This window comes from Astyanax mexicanus, chromosome 20 (assembly GCF_023375975.1).
Source record: "Astyanax mexicanus isolate ESR-SI-001 chromosome 20, AstMex3_surface, whole genome shotgun sequence".
NCBI classification, from domain to species: Eukaryota; Metazoa; Chordata; class Actinopteri; order Characiformes; family Acestrorhamphidae; genus Astyanax; species Astyanax mexicanus.
The window spans coordinates 35247697-35262970 of record NC_064427.1 but is presented as its reverse complement, the minus strand read 5'-3'; the positions used below and the strand labels follow the sequence as shown (position 1 = coordinate 35262970).

At 37.6% G+C, this 15274-nt stretch overlaps 1 protein-coding gene across 2 annotated transcripts in view; it reads left to right on the top strand.

Moving 5' to 3' along the window:
* kcnj6 (potassium inwardly rectifying channel subfamily J member 6) overlaps positions 1–15274 on the top strand; it is a 102738-nt gene that overhangs the window by 76747 nt on the left and 10717 nt on the right. The window lies entirely within an intron of this gene.

The window sequence follows — 15274 nt, the reverse complement described above, 5'->3', positions numbered from 1 at the left end:
AAGGCAAGCTCTAGACATGACAGCAGTATGTGGACGAGCATTGTCCTGTTGGATCAAATGTTACATTTCATAATATAACCTTCTGGGCTTGTGTCACATGACAACAAACTGCTGAGACAACTATGCACCAAAATCATTTTTCAATGCATTACAATTTCATATTTGGCAAAAGTATGTGGATTGGGGCGCCGAGTGGTCCAGCGGTCTAAAGCGCTGCCACTATGAGCGGGAGGTCGCAGGTTCGAACACCTGCTCATGCAGCTTTGCTATCAAGCTGCCGGCGTTAGAGGGAGCAAAATTGGCCCTGCTCCCTCTGGGTGGGTAGATGGCGCTCTCTCCCCACATCACTCCTACGGTGATGTCTGCAGCACAGGGCGTCTGTGAGCTGATGTACCAGAGCCGAGCCGCTGTGCTTTCCTCCAAGCTCGCTGTGATGCTGCTCGGTAAAGAAGCTCGAAAAGAAGTGGTGGCTGGCTTCACATGTATCGGAGGAAGCATGTGCTAGTCTTCACCCTCCTGGTGTGTTGGGGCATCACTAGTGATAGGGGGAGTCCTAATGAGTGGGTTGGGTAATTGGCCGTGTAAATTGGGGAGAAAATGGGAAAAATTAGAAATAAAATTATATAAAAAAAAAAAAAGTATGTGCATTGGCATTGTCTTGTTGGACCATTGTCTTGTTTGGTATCATACAAAATTGCACCCCACACAGTGACACTAGTCCTTCTGGACATACAAGATAATACAGAAAATATCATTATTTAGTGAGGGGGAGTATGTCTGTCCCTCTCCTATAATTATCTGAATTTTTTTCCAATTTCGTAAGTGTTTCATAGTTGCATCAATCATTTTTAAGTGCATCTCAATTTTTAAACCTGTCTCATGCTCTCACCATCTCTCTCGCTCATTGTCTCCTTCAGGTATAAGCAAGGCATCTAGTTTAAGGCGTGCTGTACTCTTGTAGGTATCGTTCATTCTTAGAGCAGCGTGTCTTTACTTATAAAAGATTAAGCAGTCAGTGAGTGCCGGTCCGTGTAGTGCCGCAGGTGCTGCAGAATGAACACACATCTCTACCCAACTCAGCTGTTGGGCCTCCGAAGAGTAAAAAACGGCGTCTCAGAGATGCTGAATTGTAATTTGTGATGGTCGAGGACAAAAATAAAATCTCTTCTTCAGTCAGACGTCTTTCACAGCAGCTGAAATGCCTCTAAAAGAGCTGTGAGATCACGCCGTGTCAGCAGCTAGTTCACAGACACATTTTCTAGAGAGAGAGACAATATCCCAGACCATGGATCTATCCCTGCGGAACATCACATCAGATTATTAAAAGACCCATAGCCGACACTGTCGTTGTATTTTATGAATTTTCTTAAGACCCATTAGAGCCTTTATAACTGTAAAGATTTATATTCTTCTTCTACTTCTTTCATTTTATTCTTGATAAACTTAAATTATCATGCAGTTTTCAAGATATAAATATAAATATATAACTAGTTTGTGCAGCCTGATTTTGTGAAGTAGGCTTGTATACAGCTTTTTGATTGAATACAACGTTTTGTATGAAATGTTTGCAATTTAATTAAAAACAAATTATGACATTTTTATTTTATTTAAAAACGAATGGGGGTAAAAGTGCACATCCATCTACTGTACTTCTGCTCAACAATACACACCATTTCGAAAACACTCTCAACCCTGTTGTTTTGATCCATACTCATGTATTTGTTGTTCTTGTTCCATCCCCCTATTGAAAAAAAAGCATACTAAGCATTATTATGCTATAGTGCACTAAAGTGTTCTTGTAGCCACATTATTATTAATCAGTATATTTAAAAAGTGCTAAAATGAAAAAAAAACTTATTTGTATAAAAATTGTACAGATGTTTTACTTAAATTGTGCTAAGTGTACTTAACTGTACTAAAACAGAACTATTTTAAATATACTTAAGTAACATTTGAAGATACTACTTCATGTTTTAAATATTCTTACAGTAAAATTATAATACATTACTGACTTAATTACTGAAATAAATAAACTTTTCAATGATATTCTATGTTTTAGATGCACTGGTATGTATATGCATGTATATATATACATACATATATATATATATATAAATACTATGTATATACATACAGTTGTGGTCAAAAGTTTACATACACTTGTAAAAAAACATAATGTTATGGCTGTCTTGAGTTTTCAATAAGTTCTACAACTCTTATTTTTCTGTGATAGAGTGATCGGAACACATACATGTTTGTCACAAAAAACAGTCATAAAATTTGGTTCTTTCATAAATTTATTATGGGTCTGCTGAAAATGTCACCAAATCTGCTGGGTCAAAAATATACATACAGCAACAAAATTTGTCAATTTTGGTGATGTAGCGAGTTGTGTCAATCAAATTAGCTTCATGTCATGGCCTCTTCACTTCTTGTAAGTGATTCTGATTGACTACAGCTGTTGACTTCTCATGAGCCCATTTAAATAGGGCTCATTTGACCCAGTGATTAGACTCAGCTACAAAAGCTACAATGGGAAAGTCAAAGGAACTCAGTGTGGATCTGAAAAAGCGAATTATTGACTTGAACAAGTCAGGGAAGTCACTTGGAGCCATTTCAAAGCAGCTACAGGTCCCAAGAGCAACTGTGCAGACAATTATACGCAAGTATAAAGTGCATGGAACAGTTGTGTCACTGCCACGATCAGGAAGAAAACGCAAGCTATCACATGCTGCCGAGAGGAGATTGGTCAGGATGGTCAAGAGTCAACCAAGAATCACCAAGAAGCAGGTCTGCAAGGATTTGGAAGCTGATGGAACACAGGTGTCAGTCTCCACAGTCAAGCGTGTTTTACATCGCCATGGACTGAGAGGCTGCCGTGCAAGAAAGAAGCCCTTGCTCCAGAAAAGGCACCTTAAGACTCGGCTGAAGTTTGCTGCTGATCACATGGACAAAGATAAAACCTTCTGGAGGAAAGTTCTCTGGTCAGACGAAACAAAAATTGAGCTGTTTGGCCACAACACCCAGCAATATGTTTGGAGGAGAAAAGGTGAGGCCTTTAATCCCAGGAACACCATGCCTACTGTCAAGCATGGTGGTGGTAGTATTATGCTCTGGGGATGTTTTGCTGCCAGTGGAACTGGTTCTTTGCAGAAAGTAAATGGGATAATGAAGAAGGAGGATTACCTCCAAATTCTGCAGGAAAACTTAAAACCATCAGCCCGAAGGTTGGGTCTTGGGCGCAGTTGGGTGTTCCAACAAGACAATGACCCAAAACACACATCAAAAGTGGTAAAGGAATGGCTAAACCAGGCTAGAATTAAGGTTTTAGAATGGCCTTCCCAAAGTCCTGACTCAAACCCCATTGAGAACATGTGGACAGTGCTAAAGAAACGGGTTCATGCAAGAAAACCATCACATTTAGCTGAACTGCACCAATTCTGTCAAGAAGAGTGGTCAAACATTCGACCTGAAGCTTGCCAGGAGCTTGTGGATGGCTACCAAAAGCGCCTAGTTGCCGTGAAAATGGCCAAGGGACATGTAACCAAATACTAATGTTGCTGTATGTATATTTTTGACCCAGCAGATTTGGTGACATTTTCAGCAGACCCATAATAAATTCATGAAAGAACCAAATTTTATGATTGTTTTTTGTGACAAACATGTATGTGTTCCGATCACTCTATCACAGAAAAATAAGAGTTGTAGAACTTATTGAAAACTCAAGACAGCCATAACATTATGTTTTTTTACAAGTGTATGTAAACTTTTGACCACAACTGTATATATATACACATATATATATACACATATATATATATATATATATATATATATATATATATATATATATATATATATATATATATATATAAGGTATATATACACATATATATATATATATATATATATATATATAAATAGTGGCTCATGCTTGGTGGTGGTGGTGGGTAGTTTTTGTAGGGTGTCTTTTTGAGACAGTCTTTTTCTACAATTTAACACTAACAAAATATGCATATTCAATGACAACTATTGTATCTTAATATCTTCCAAAACGCAGCACAAATACACAAACACATGATAGATACACAACTAAGATAACAGATGGATGATAGATACACAAATAAATACTAGATGTTCCACTACTGTTGCTGGATATGCTCTAACATGCACCACAAAAACACATATAAATCAAATTTGTAATGTAATTTCGTATCACAATTATGTATTACTCTTTCACACACACACACACACACACACACACACACACACACACACACACACACACACAAATTCATCATTTAATCTTTTCTCCTACACCACCAGGTCCAGCTGAGGTGTGTCTAACGTAATGTAAATGTTAGCCAGCTGTTTATACCGTGTTTTGTAGCTACAACATATAACCTGGTTAAACTAGCTAATTAAGCTAACTACCTGTTTAGCTAACGAGGTTTGTTTACTGTCAATTAACCAGGTTAACCAGGTTAACATTATCTAACCTAAACAGTTTAAAAACACATGTACCTGTTATATTCACCTGCCAGGAGAAGAGGCACGTTTAAACGTCTGTTTAATGTTTTAGTATATAATATTGTTCTTACCTGAAACCAGCCCAGCAGCGCGTCCATCAGCGATAAACTCGGTGATTGAACAGGTGTGACTGCAGCGCGTGACCCGCTGAGCACATCCGCTGATCTACAAATCATTTACACAGCAGATCCGCGCGAGCATGAGCTATAGATCAGCAGACCTGCAGCTATCATTTTATACTGAGGAATTTATTATTTTTGAATTGCTTTAATAAGTTAAAACGTTTAGAAAAATCAAGAGTTTAATTCAGTTTGTGGTTTTATTTGATGTAAAGTGCATTATTTTATTTATTTATTAATAAACATAAATTTAAAACAATATACAGCTCTGGGGGAAAAAATTAGACCTCTTAAAAATGATCAGTTTCTCAGATTTTACTATATAATATGTATATGTTTGAACATTTAACAATGAACATTGTTGTTCTATTCTATAAACTACGGACAACATTTCTCAAAATACCAAATACAAATATTGGCATTTAGAGCATTTATGCCAAAAATGAGAAATGGTCAAAATAATGGAAAAGGTACAGTGCTTTTAAATCTCTAATAATGCAAAGAAAACAAGTTTATATTCATAAAGTGGTTTCAGTTTTCATTAAAAAAAAATTTAAAAAAAAATTATAATACATTTAATGAGTATTACTACTGTATCACTATTATACACCAGGTATATTAGAAATGTACAAAGAATTGATGATAAATATATGTGATCTATTTACATTTGTACAAATAGTACAAATATGCTTCTTGTTCCTGTCTTTTGTAAGCAGCACACATCTAGTATACTTTGTTGGGTATAAAATATATATTTTGATGAACTGTACTACAAATTTTAGCGTGTTACAAATGTACTTACATTTTTTTATTTGACATTTAAATGCGTTAAAACTGTATCCTATAATTTACTTAGTTACAGAGCATTGACATACATTTTAACTGTTATATTTAGGTTATACCTACATATATATTTTTAAACATTTTAACAATGTAGTAATTTTATTTACTTTCTAAAAAGTTACACAATACATTGCACTTTAAGTGAACTACTGTAACATTTGTTTTTAACACACTTTGATAAAAATGTACAAAAGTATATTTGGAAGTATTTTAGAAGTGTTCTGAATTACAATAAACTAAAAATGCACTTCATAGCAGTATATTTTTACACTATACTGTACCTTTTCAAGAGTATGATCAAAGTTTACTTTAACTAAGTTATATAAAGCTAAGCTAAGTAAACAAAACTGTAATAAAAAAGACTTTCTTTCAAAGTCATATGAGTGCTGGATGTTAATCTACATCGATTTCACTCATTAAAAACTGTTTATTTGGGTGAGTAAAGCACTTCTGTTCATTTACAGTAAGCTTAGATTCCTGAATTTCTGCAGCACTAAGGCTAGAGCATTAGCATTAGCGGCTATCCACTAGTGGCTAAGACTACAGTCTGATATACTCCCCTCTGAATGGCGAAAGAGCTAGCACGGTTAGCGGCTAATGCTAATACTGCTCAGCACAACCTGACTGGTAAAATGAATACATAAAGTGCACTGGATTAAAAGGCCCACTGACGATTTTTGGGTAAATTAAAGGATTTTAATAATAATAAACTTTATTTATTTATTTATATAGCACCTTTCATACATATAAATGCAGTTCAAAGTGCTACAATTAAAAAGTAACAATTTCATAAAACAGTAGGAAATAAGACGTTTAATACAATATATAAAATACAATAAAAAAAAAAATCAATGAATAAAATAATTCAGTATAAGGGGAACAGAACTAGTAAAAAGCTACTCTAAAAAGGAACGTTTTTAGCTGCCTTATAGTGCGAAAAATACAGCAATTAAAACAGTTTGTTCATACACTCAGATACACTGAAGTTCAATCACATACAGTAATACAGTATTCCCACACAACTACACACATAGAGATGACAAGCCCTGCATGCTTCCTCACACACAATCTAACACACATACACACACACATAGACACACACAAACTGGAAAAAACCCTGCTCATTCACACACACACACACACACACACAAACGGAACTCACGTGCAACCCCCGCCTCTCTCAACAACGTCAGGACTGTTGGGGTTGGGAGGAGCCAGGGCATGATGGAAAAGAGAGAACAGCTGGTGGCGTCTTCACGGCTGACCTGTCGCCACGGCCACGAGAAAACAGAGCGTGTGCATATGTGTCATCTTAAAGCAACTGTACGCATCCAGAGTTCAGGCCAGAACCTTCAGGAGGAAGGAGCAGCAACAGCAGCCGCTCAGCACAGCATTATTCATCTGCTCATCACCTTCACCTCAAAGCCAAAGGCCTCCTGACACCTGCCTGCTGTTCTCTCTGCCAAGCACAGACACACACACACACACACACACACACACACACACACACACACACACACACACACACACACACACAAGCTGTGTTCCAATGCCTATAGGCTTAAGCTGAGGTGGGCCCACATTTGGACTGATTTAAAGGATGCATTTAACTGATTTATCTCTCATAACCCTCGTTTAACAACTATTTTCTGCTCACATAGTACTGGGTTCTGATGTCAAACTCGAAACTCAGATTCTAATTGAATCCATTCATTTGAATTGAAGTCTGTATCAAAACCGAAAAAAAAAAAGTCACATGACTGTCCCAAAACACACACGTTTTGAAATGTTTCCAGTCTTTTCGTGCGTTTTGGTAAGGAGATGCACACAGCTGATCTGAGATTAGACCCTCCTGTCCCAAAATGTTTCAAAATTGAAGTAAAAAATCTAATCACTGATCTCAGAATCTGTGTTTGCTGTCAATATGACACACAACATTATTGCCACACTTTAAAAGAGATTCTAAGCACCTCTTTATGTATCTGTATCTTTTTTTCTTTTTTTGTGGAGAAAAAACACACGTCACATTGCTTTATTATTTGCTGCTCATAATTTGTCAAAAGTCCTAGGTCTGCTGTTTGGGATCACTGGGAACTTAAAGATAAACAGGTCAAATGTGACCTGACTGCCCACTAGATGTCACTGTGGTGGATCAAAACTCTAACGTCTCACAAGATTCAATCTTTTTCTGAATCAATAGGCTCATTTGATTCGATTTCGCACAAGCCCCACTGTTGCCATCACTGCTAGTGGGTACAAGTCACAACAGCTGGCTGGACAGTCTTTGTCCAAAGGCATCCCTTTAGTTTTTGTGCAGCATGTGTTTTAGCATTGTCTTGTTAAAAAAATGCATGAACAACCCTGTAAAAAGACTTGCCATTTGGGTGACCTAAGCACAAATGCTTTGCGGTGCCCCAGAAATAAAAAATAATGGACTTCCTGGTCTGATTTCCTGTTTTATTTTATTATTACGATAAATTCTGGTTTATGCAAAACCAAATAGACACTTTTCCTAAGTTTGACCTACCATTTATCCAGAATGTTACAGTAATATCACTTATAACTTTTATGATTAATAGTATGGAATGTTTTCTTTGTGGATTTATTGGTATCATTTGATTTGGTTGTATTTGGTCTCCAAATTCTAGTCTATATACAGCTAAGGCAAGACTTCAGTGGGTTCATTTGATAACTGTTTCATTTTCTTATTTTACAGGAGGATAAATTCTGGTCCACATACATCCAAACAGGCATCTAATTATGCCATTCCATTACTCCAAATTCCTACAGTGATATAATTTAAAAAAAAAACATGATTATTAATATGGAAAGTGTTTTTTTCAAGACATTAGTGGTTTTATTTTATTTAAAAACAAATGAATTTTATTTTTATGAAGAGAAAGACCTGCATTTCGAAAATGTTACACTGTTCTGCAAATTCTGTCGTTTCTGGTGTATATCTGTAAACTCGTTTACTTTTCTATTTTCAATCTCTGAACAGGAAGCGCGAGCATCTTCTCCCCCTAGTGCACACAGCTACTGTAATACATAAATGATTAATCTTTTTTTAGAGCAAATATGTTTATTTTGTTTTGCTCTAATCTATTAATCTATTATTATGATCATGTTACTAAAAGGTCTAATTATGGGCTCAACCCAATACCCTATTATAACGTTTTTTTCTCTTTGGTCTGGAGCACACAGTGTTCATTTCTTGCAGAAAAGATTTGAAATACTGATTCGTCTCACTACAGTACACATTTTCACTGTGTGATGGTCCATCCAGGTGCCTCTGAGCCCCAAGGCCACTTGACACCTACCTGCTGTTTCTCTGTCAAGTACAGACACACACACACACACACACACATAAATGTAAAAGTCAGAGACAGAAGCTCATCAAGTCTGAGGAGATCATGGCAGTGAAAGTTCTTGGACATACTGAAAACAGCTCAGACAGCAACACTGTTATTTTTGTTGTTTGTGTGGTTCTTTCTCTCATGGGGTTGCCAGATTTGCATTTTCCCAACCAATTGGTTTAGCTCTTTCTAAATGAATTGCAGCTGCAAGAAAACATTGATTTTAGACAGTACAACATTAAAATGGATTAGCTTATAAATGAATATTGATTATGCCATCAAATATTTGGCAACCTATAGATAGACAGGTTCACACAAAAACAGAATAGGAACAATGGCAGGTTAAACAGCACATCAAACCAACTTAAAACCAGATTCTAACAGACCTAAAAATTTATTTAAAGTGGTGATAAAAGGTTCAGAATTGTTTTCACAAGACCAATAACCCAAGTCGACACCCATGACATTGCACAGAACTGCCATTTTTGGAAGTGTGATGCCACCCTACTGGTTCAGTACACTCTTCAAAATGAAAGTGCAAAAAAGGTGTTCTTTGCCGTGATTCCATAAGGCCACTGCATAATGGATGTGGTGGAATCAATGCACAGCTAAGGCACGTGTAGAAAATCTCACTCTATAGATTTAATAGATTGAACCTTTCTTCACCCCATATAGGACCTCTCACATTTAATATTAGCTCACTAACTCTTCACACACTCACTGTTCCTGATATATGAGGTGAAATAAGAAATTTGCTGAGGGAACAGGAGATACTTGCCACTTTTTTATTAAGTACAGACATCCTACCGTGCATACACCAACCCCCTAAAGCAACGTCCACCACAAAGGTTTACAGCATTCCCTCTAAATACTTAATATAGCGTTGTCACTTAAAGAAATAAAGGCATATTGGGAATCCTGTTTTTTTTGTGTGTGTGTGTGTATTTTGCCTTGTGTTATGAGTTTAAGGAAGTCAACAGGAAGTTTGGCCTCTTCCTAAAGGACACCTATAAAGCTGCACACCTAGCAGCCAAAATATATAAAATATTATACCAGTGAAATAGTGACAAATAAAAACTTAACTCAAGATGTCTTACAGTCATTTGCCCACCATGGGCAATACAGGCAGGGGTAATGTGTTTTATATTCCCTTTTTTTGAACTCTTTGCCATGTAGTTAAAGAACTCATCTGAAACGATGCACTGTGAAATAGAGATTGAGTGTAAATCGTGCACACAGAGCACACTAATACAGCTCTGGGAAAAATGACTACTTCAGTTTCTTGATCAGTTTCTCTGATTTTGCTATTTATATGTATATGTTTGAATTAAATTAACATTTTTGTTTTATTCTATAAACTACAGACAACATTTCTCCCAAATTCCAAATAAAAATATTGTAATTTAGAGCATTTATTTGCAGAAAATGAGATATGGCTGAAATAACAAAAAGATGCAGAGGTTTTAGACCTTAAATAATTTTTGAGAGTTCAGAAATCAATATTTGGTGGAATAACCCTTTTTTTATCTCAGTTTTCGTGCAACTTTGCATGTTCTCCACCAGTCTTACACACTGCTTTTGGATAACTTTATGCCACTCCTGTTGCAAAAATTCAAACAGTTCAGCTTGGTTTGATGACTCATGATCATCCATCTTCCTATTGAATGGATTACAGTTTTTAATTTGGTAAAATTAAATAAACTCATTATATTTAAGTGATCTCTCAGTAGGTCTACTGAGCAAGAGACAAGAGACGAATCTCAATATACAATGAAATTCTGATTTGTCTGTCAATATTTCAATACTGGATGCTTTTCTGTTTGCAAATTTCAAGCTATATGTTCTCTTCCATTGCTGCTTTTGCTCTTTGCTCTGGGTTTAATTTTAATGCAGCATTCACAAAATGCTGACACTCCAAGTTGCCAAGTGGCAGTGTGCGACACAATTCAGTGCTTCTAGTGTGTACCATCCTGTAGACAACCACCTCTGGTTCCCAGGAGAGCTTTCTAAAGGAAAACATCCTTGAAAATGAGGTGTGTGAGTCTAAAGAACTTTTTAGACATTAAAGAACCTCAGTATAAACGTTCAAAGGTTTTGTAAGAGTGCAGAGTTCAGTTCAAAACTGATTCAAAGCCTTGGTTCAGAAACGCAGGTTAAACCTCCTAGAACTCATAAGAGAACAGACAATTAACCAGCATTCCTGCATGCGTGTGTACGTGTTTGTGTGTGTGTGTGTATACACAACACTCTTTCCTCATGCTACTATCCAGATGTATGCTTCCTGCACTAAGCCTTTGTGCGTCTGCTTTGCTCATCTCAGAGGAAGAATGGCGGCGCTGTGCTTCGATGGCGCAGGGCCGTTGTCGCTGCCTCCTTTCTCTCTGACCGCATTAGCTGGCAGGGGGATTCTTCATGCGGCGAGTCTGCTGGCCGCTGATAACACAGGGGTGCGTCGATTGGGCCCTCACACCGACCCGTCTCTCACCATTACCTGCCAAGTTCCTTTCAGTTAGCGCGGCACAGGCGGGACGCTAATCCCGGGCCCTCGTTTACCCAGCTTTACAGAGTGGGCCTGCTGATCTAGGATCAGCTCCCACCGTCCTTATAATCATATGCATTAGGATTCAAGGGGCAAAAAAATACACTACCGCATCATTCAGTGCTTGAGTTTGTGGAGTTTCTATACGTTCAGAAGGCAGAGCGGCAGCCTGAACAAACGACGGATAAACAGAACAAGTCTGTTCAAGTGGAACTTTAATGTTTGTGTTTATGTGTGATGCAGTGGCTGTTTTTTATCCTCCAAGGCTTTAGTTTCTTTCATGTTAGCCCTGTTGGAAGCTGGAGTTGTGTAAGAGTGTGTGTGTGTGTGTGTGTGGTGAAAGTGGTTGTGGAGGTAGGTGATACAAAATTGCATGACTTATCATAAATAAATGGTTTGTAATGTATTGACCTTTAAAACTATTAAAAATCATGGCACTGGGACAAGAACTATTATCATGTCCCATGAGTTTTGTCATGGCCAATGGATGCTAAATGCTGCACTGACCTGTGGGATTTGCATTTGGAGTCTTCTGCATTGTTGAGGTTCCAACTAATAACTATTTTAGTAGTCAACTACTCTGCCGATTATTTTTCCAATTAATCACGATTATTTTTGTCATTCCCTCCATTTGTGCTTCCTATTGGTAAGGCTCTTGAGTCAATGCATCGTTTACTGCACCTTGACAGCTAAGCTTTTAGGGCTCTAGACAGATTTTGCAGAACATTTTGATAGTTGACCTCCCTTAGTTCACCGCAAAATCAAATTGCAAAGCAAATTATATGTATAATATTATAATATATGTATATATTACATTTCCACATGCCAGATGTTGTTATTTTCATGAAATTCTAAAGGCACTATTTTAGCTATCTATAGGCGAGTTGTCAACCGTGCACCGCACAGCTTGATTTAGGGCATGTCAGTGTGTCTTTGATATTGTAGTGAAGGGAAAAGTACGGTACACCTCATGCAACTTAAATCATGCGAAAGGCATGTAATATTTCTCATAATTAACCATGGTTGTATTGAATAAGAATAAACCATGAAATAAACCAATCAGCGTTTCACTTTCCATTCCCTTTAAGAGCCAGGTGTGCTCTGACTGGCAAATTGCTATTTTAACAATGCAGTGCTTCTGCGCATCTCAGCAGAAGGAACTACCCTGCTTGTTTTATGGTGTAAAGGTGCATGAGGAATGTTATTTTAATTTGTATTCTGTTGATTGTTGATACAAACATTGGGTATTTTCCTATGTTAGGATGGGATTTATAGTCACAATTTAACCGCAAGCGACAAGCCGAAAGAGACAAATGGAGTTTAATTTTCCTCAACTTCTTGAAAATAAACAATGTCAAAATGCAGTGACATTTGTTACTGATTGCCCCAGAAATTTCTTTAGAACAATCACAGACATAGACAGTGTCTTCTTTCTTTGGTTCCTATTTGCAACAGTGTGGTTCTAAATATATTAATAAGAGGCTTAAAACTTATATTATGTTTTACATTTCCATTTGAAGAAAAATTAAACGTATAACAATGTAGCAAAATATATAAGCCAGCATGCTAACTGGCCACAACAATACAAGACCAAAAACTACAACAACATGAGTGTCTTCAAACACACACAAGAGGAACTTGTGAGTGGGGTGATGTGAGTGACCACCAGGCCTCAAATGGTTAAACTTTAACATCACAAGCACCCTTAATGAAGGTAGCGTTTTCAAGTAGAAGAACAGTAGGTTTTAAATTACATGGTTGTGCAAGTTAAATGGCCATGAGTTAAACACTTTACACTACAGGTACTTGTAATTAGTAGCCCCACTATTTGGATCTGAGCACTGAGATTAGTGTAATTGTGTTGAAGGTAGTTTAGGGTAATGATACTGTAATTGTGCTAAAGGCAGCGAATGCAGCGGAGGTTGGTGGACATTGCTGTATAGATGTGTGTGTGGGTATGTGTGTGTGAGAGAGAGAGAGAGAGAGAGAGAGAGAGAGAGAGAGAGAAGGATAGAGAGAGAGATTCGCAGCAGCAGACGGCTGGGAGGGGGTGTTCTTTGCCAAACATAAGTGTTACATAAGTGTGTGTGTTGCGTATTTGCCTGTAGTGGAGCGTCTAGTGCAAAGAAATAGCAAGAGTCAGTCTCAGGATAAATTGCTGGGAGAGCCTGTAATAAAGCCAGTGCGCGGACTCCCTCACCTCCAGAGTAAATCACCACTGACTGCAGATCAGCGCTACGCTGAACCCTGCACTGACAAACACACCTTCTTACTGAATAATTGTTCTCGCCTACCATTGAGTTAAATGACCGTTCGGTTTGTCCGCAAACACACACACACTCCATCCCAGCTCTTCCTTCTATTGCAGTTCTATTCATCTCGCCGTCTATTGGGAGGAATCCGATTGCACACACATACACATGCGTCTCCCAGTGATATCGCTTTGTCCACCCTGGCCGACTGTGATAAGATTACCAGTTCTATTAGAATGCTGTAATTTCAGTTAATAACCCCTCATAAAATGTAGATACTAACAAATCAATGTTCTCACGCATCTGCTTTTTATACTCTCCCTGTATATATTTATAGCCGGTGCTACTGCGCTCCGATCCATCTGAAAGCGTGACTACAGTAATTCTGCTTCAGAGCTGGAATAAATCAATACATATATATACCTGCTTTATAGTTATTTGAGCAAGTCAGAATAGCAGAATATTTTTTATAATATTGACCCTGACTCCTACAATGCTACTGAAATGCTAAAAGTCATGGGATAGCCTACTGTAAATGGATTATTGAGTGTTAGCTGATGGGATGGTTTAGGAATGGCCACACATGTATAAATGCTGAGGTGATGTCTTGTGAGTAAGATCAAACACCGGTCTGTGTGTGGCTTCATAGGATGAAGAGGTGTATATATTTTTTTGTGTCACAGAGCCAGTCCACAGGTATTACTACCCATAGTGGACAGCACAATGAGATTATCCATGCAGACAAGCAACTATGACAGAAATTAAATCCCTATGCAGTGCAGTAGCCTCCACACAAATAGTAAATGCAATTATTTTAATAATACTGTTTTAAAGGTCTTTCGGTTCAGTTCTATGCCCTTTTTGTATAAAACCATGATAGAGTTTTGGATAGAGTTTTAGAATGTGGATTCATTTGTTTTACAATGGCAAAGTGAAACTTCAGGGTTTTGTTTTCTGCTAAATTAGCATATTTTGCATTGTTTGTATGGTGTGGCATCTTTAGTGTTGCACGGTATACAGATACTGGAAAACGATTTACTACCCCATTCATTTAGTTTAACACAATCCGAACCAGGTGCGCCTTTTGACACAAAAATGCACCTTGTTTTCTTCTCAGCTTAATAACCAAAGAATTCAGCATAAACCATATATAAGTCTAGAAAAGGCAAAAATAAAAAACTAAATCTTACATAAAATTGCTGCGTCTTCACTCTTTGGTGAGGGATCCATGATCCGTGAGTTTCCTCCCAACTTTGTATACACAAGGTCAGAACACGATATCAACGATATCATGGAATTAAAATTCCATTTGTGAACTGTTTCGCTCTATGACTCCCCCTACAGTTGCAGAGTGTAATAAATGTTTCATGCGGATTTGTTTCTCTTTCTCATTTTCTGGCTTTCACAGACATATTCGGTCTTTTTCCAGCTTCTGCCAGAGTGTCTGTATGTTAGTTTGTAAATAATGAACCAGTAGTCCTTGTAGAACTGTTAGAACTAAAGGTCGGAAAGCAGGTCGCAGTTCTCGCGAGCGTTGGTCGCGACCGCCTCGGAAAACTGTCTGGCTTGAGCTCAGAGGAGCTCCGGCACAGACACGAGAGCACCGCTATTCCTCCTATTACACCAGTTTCAAGC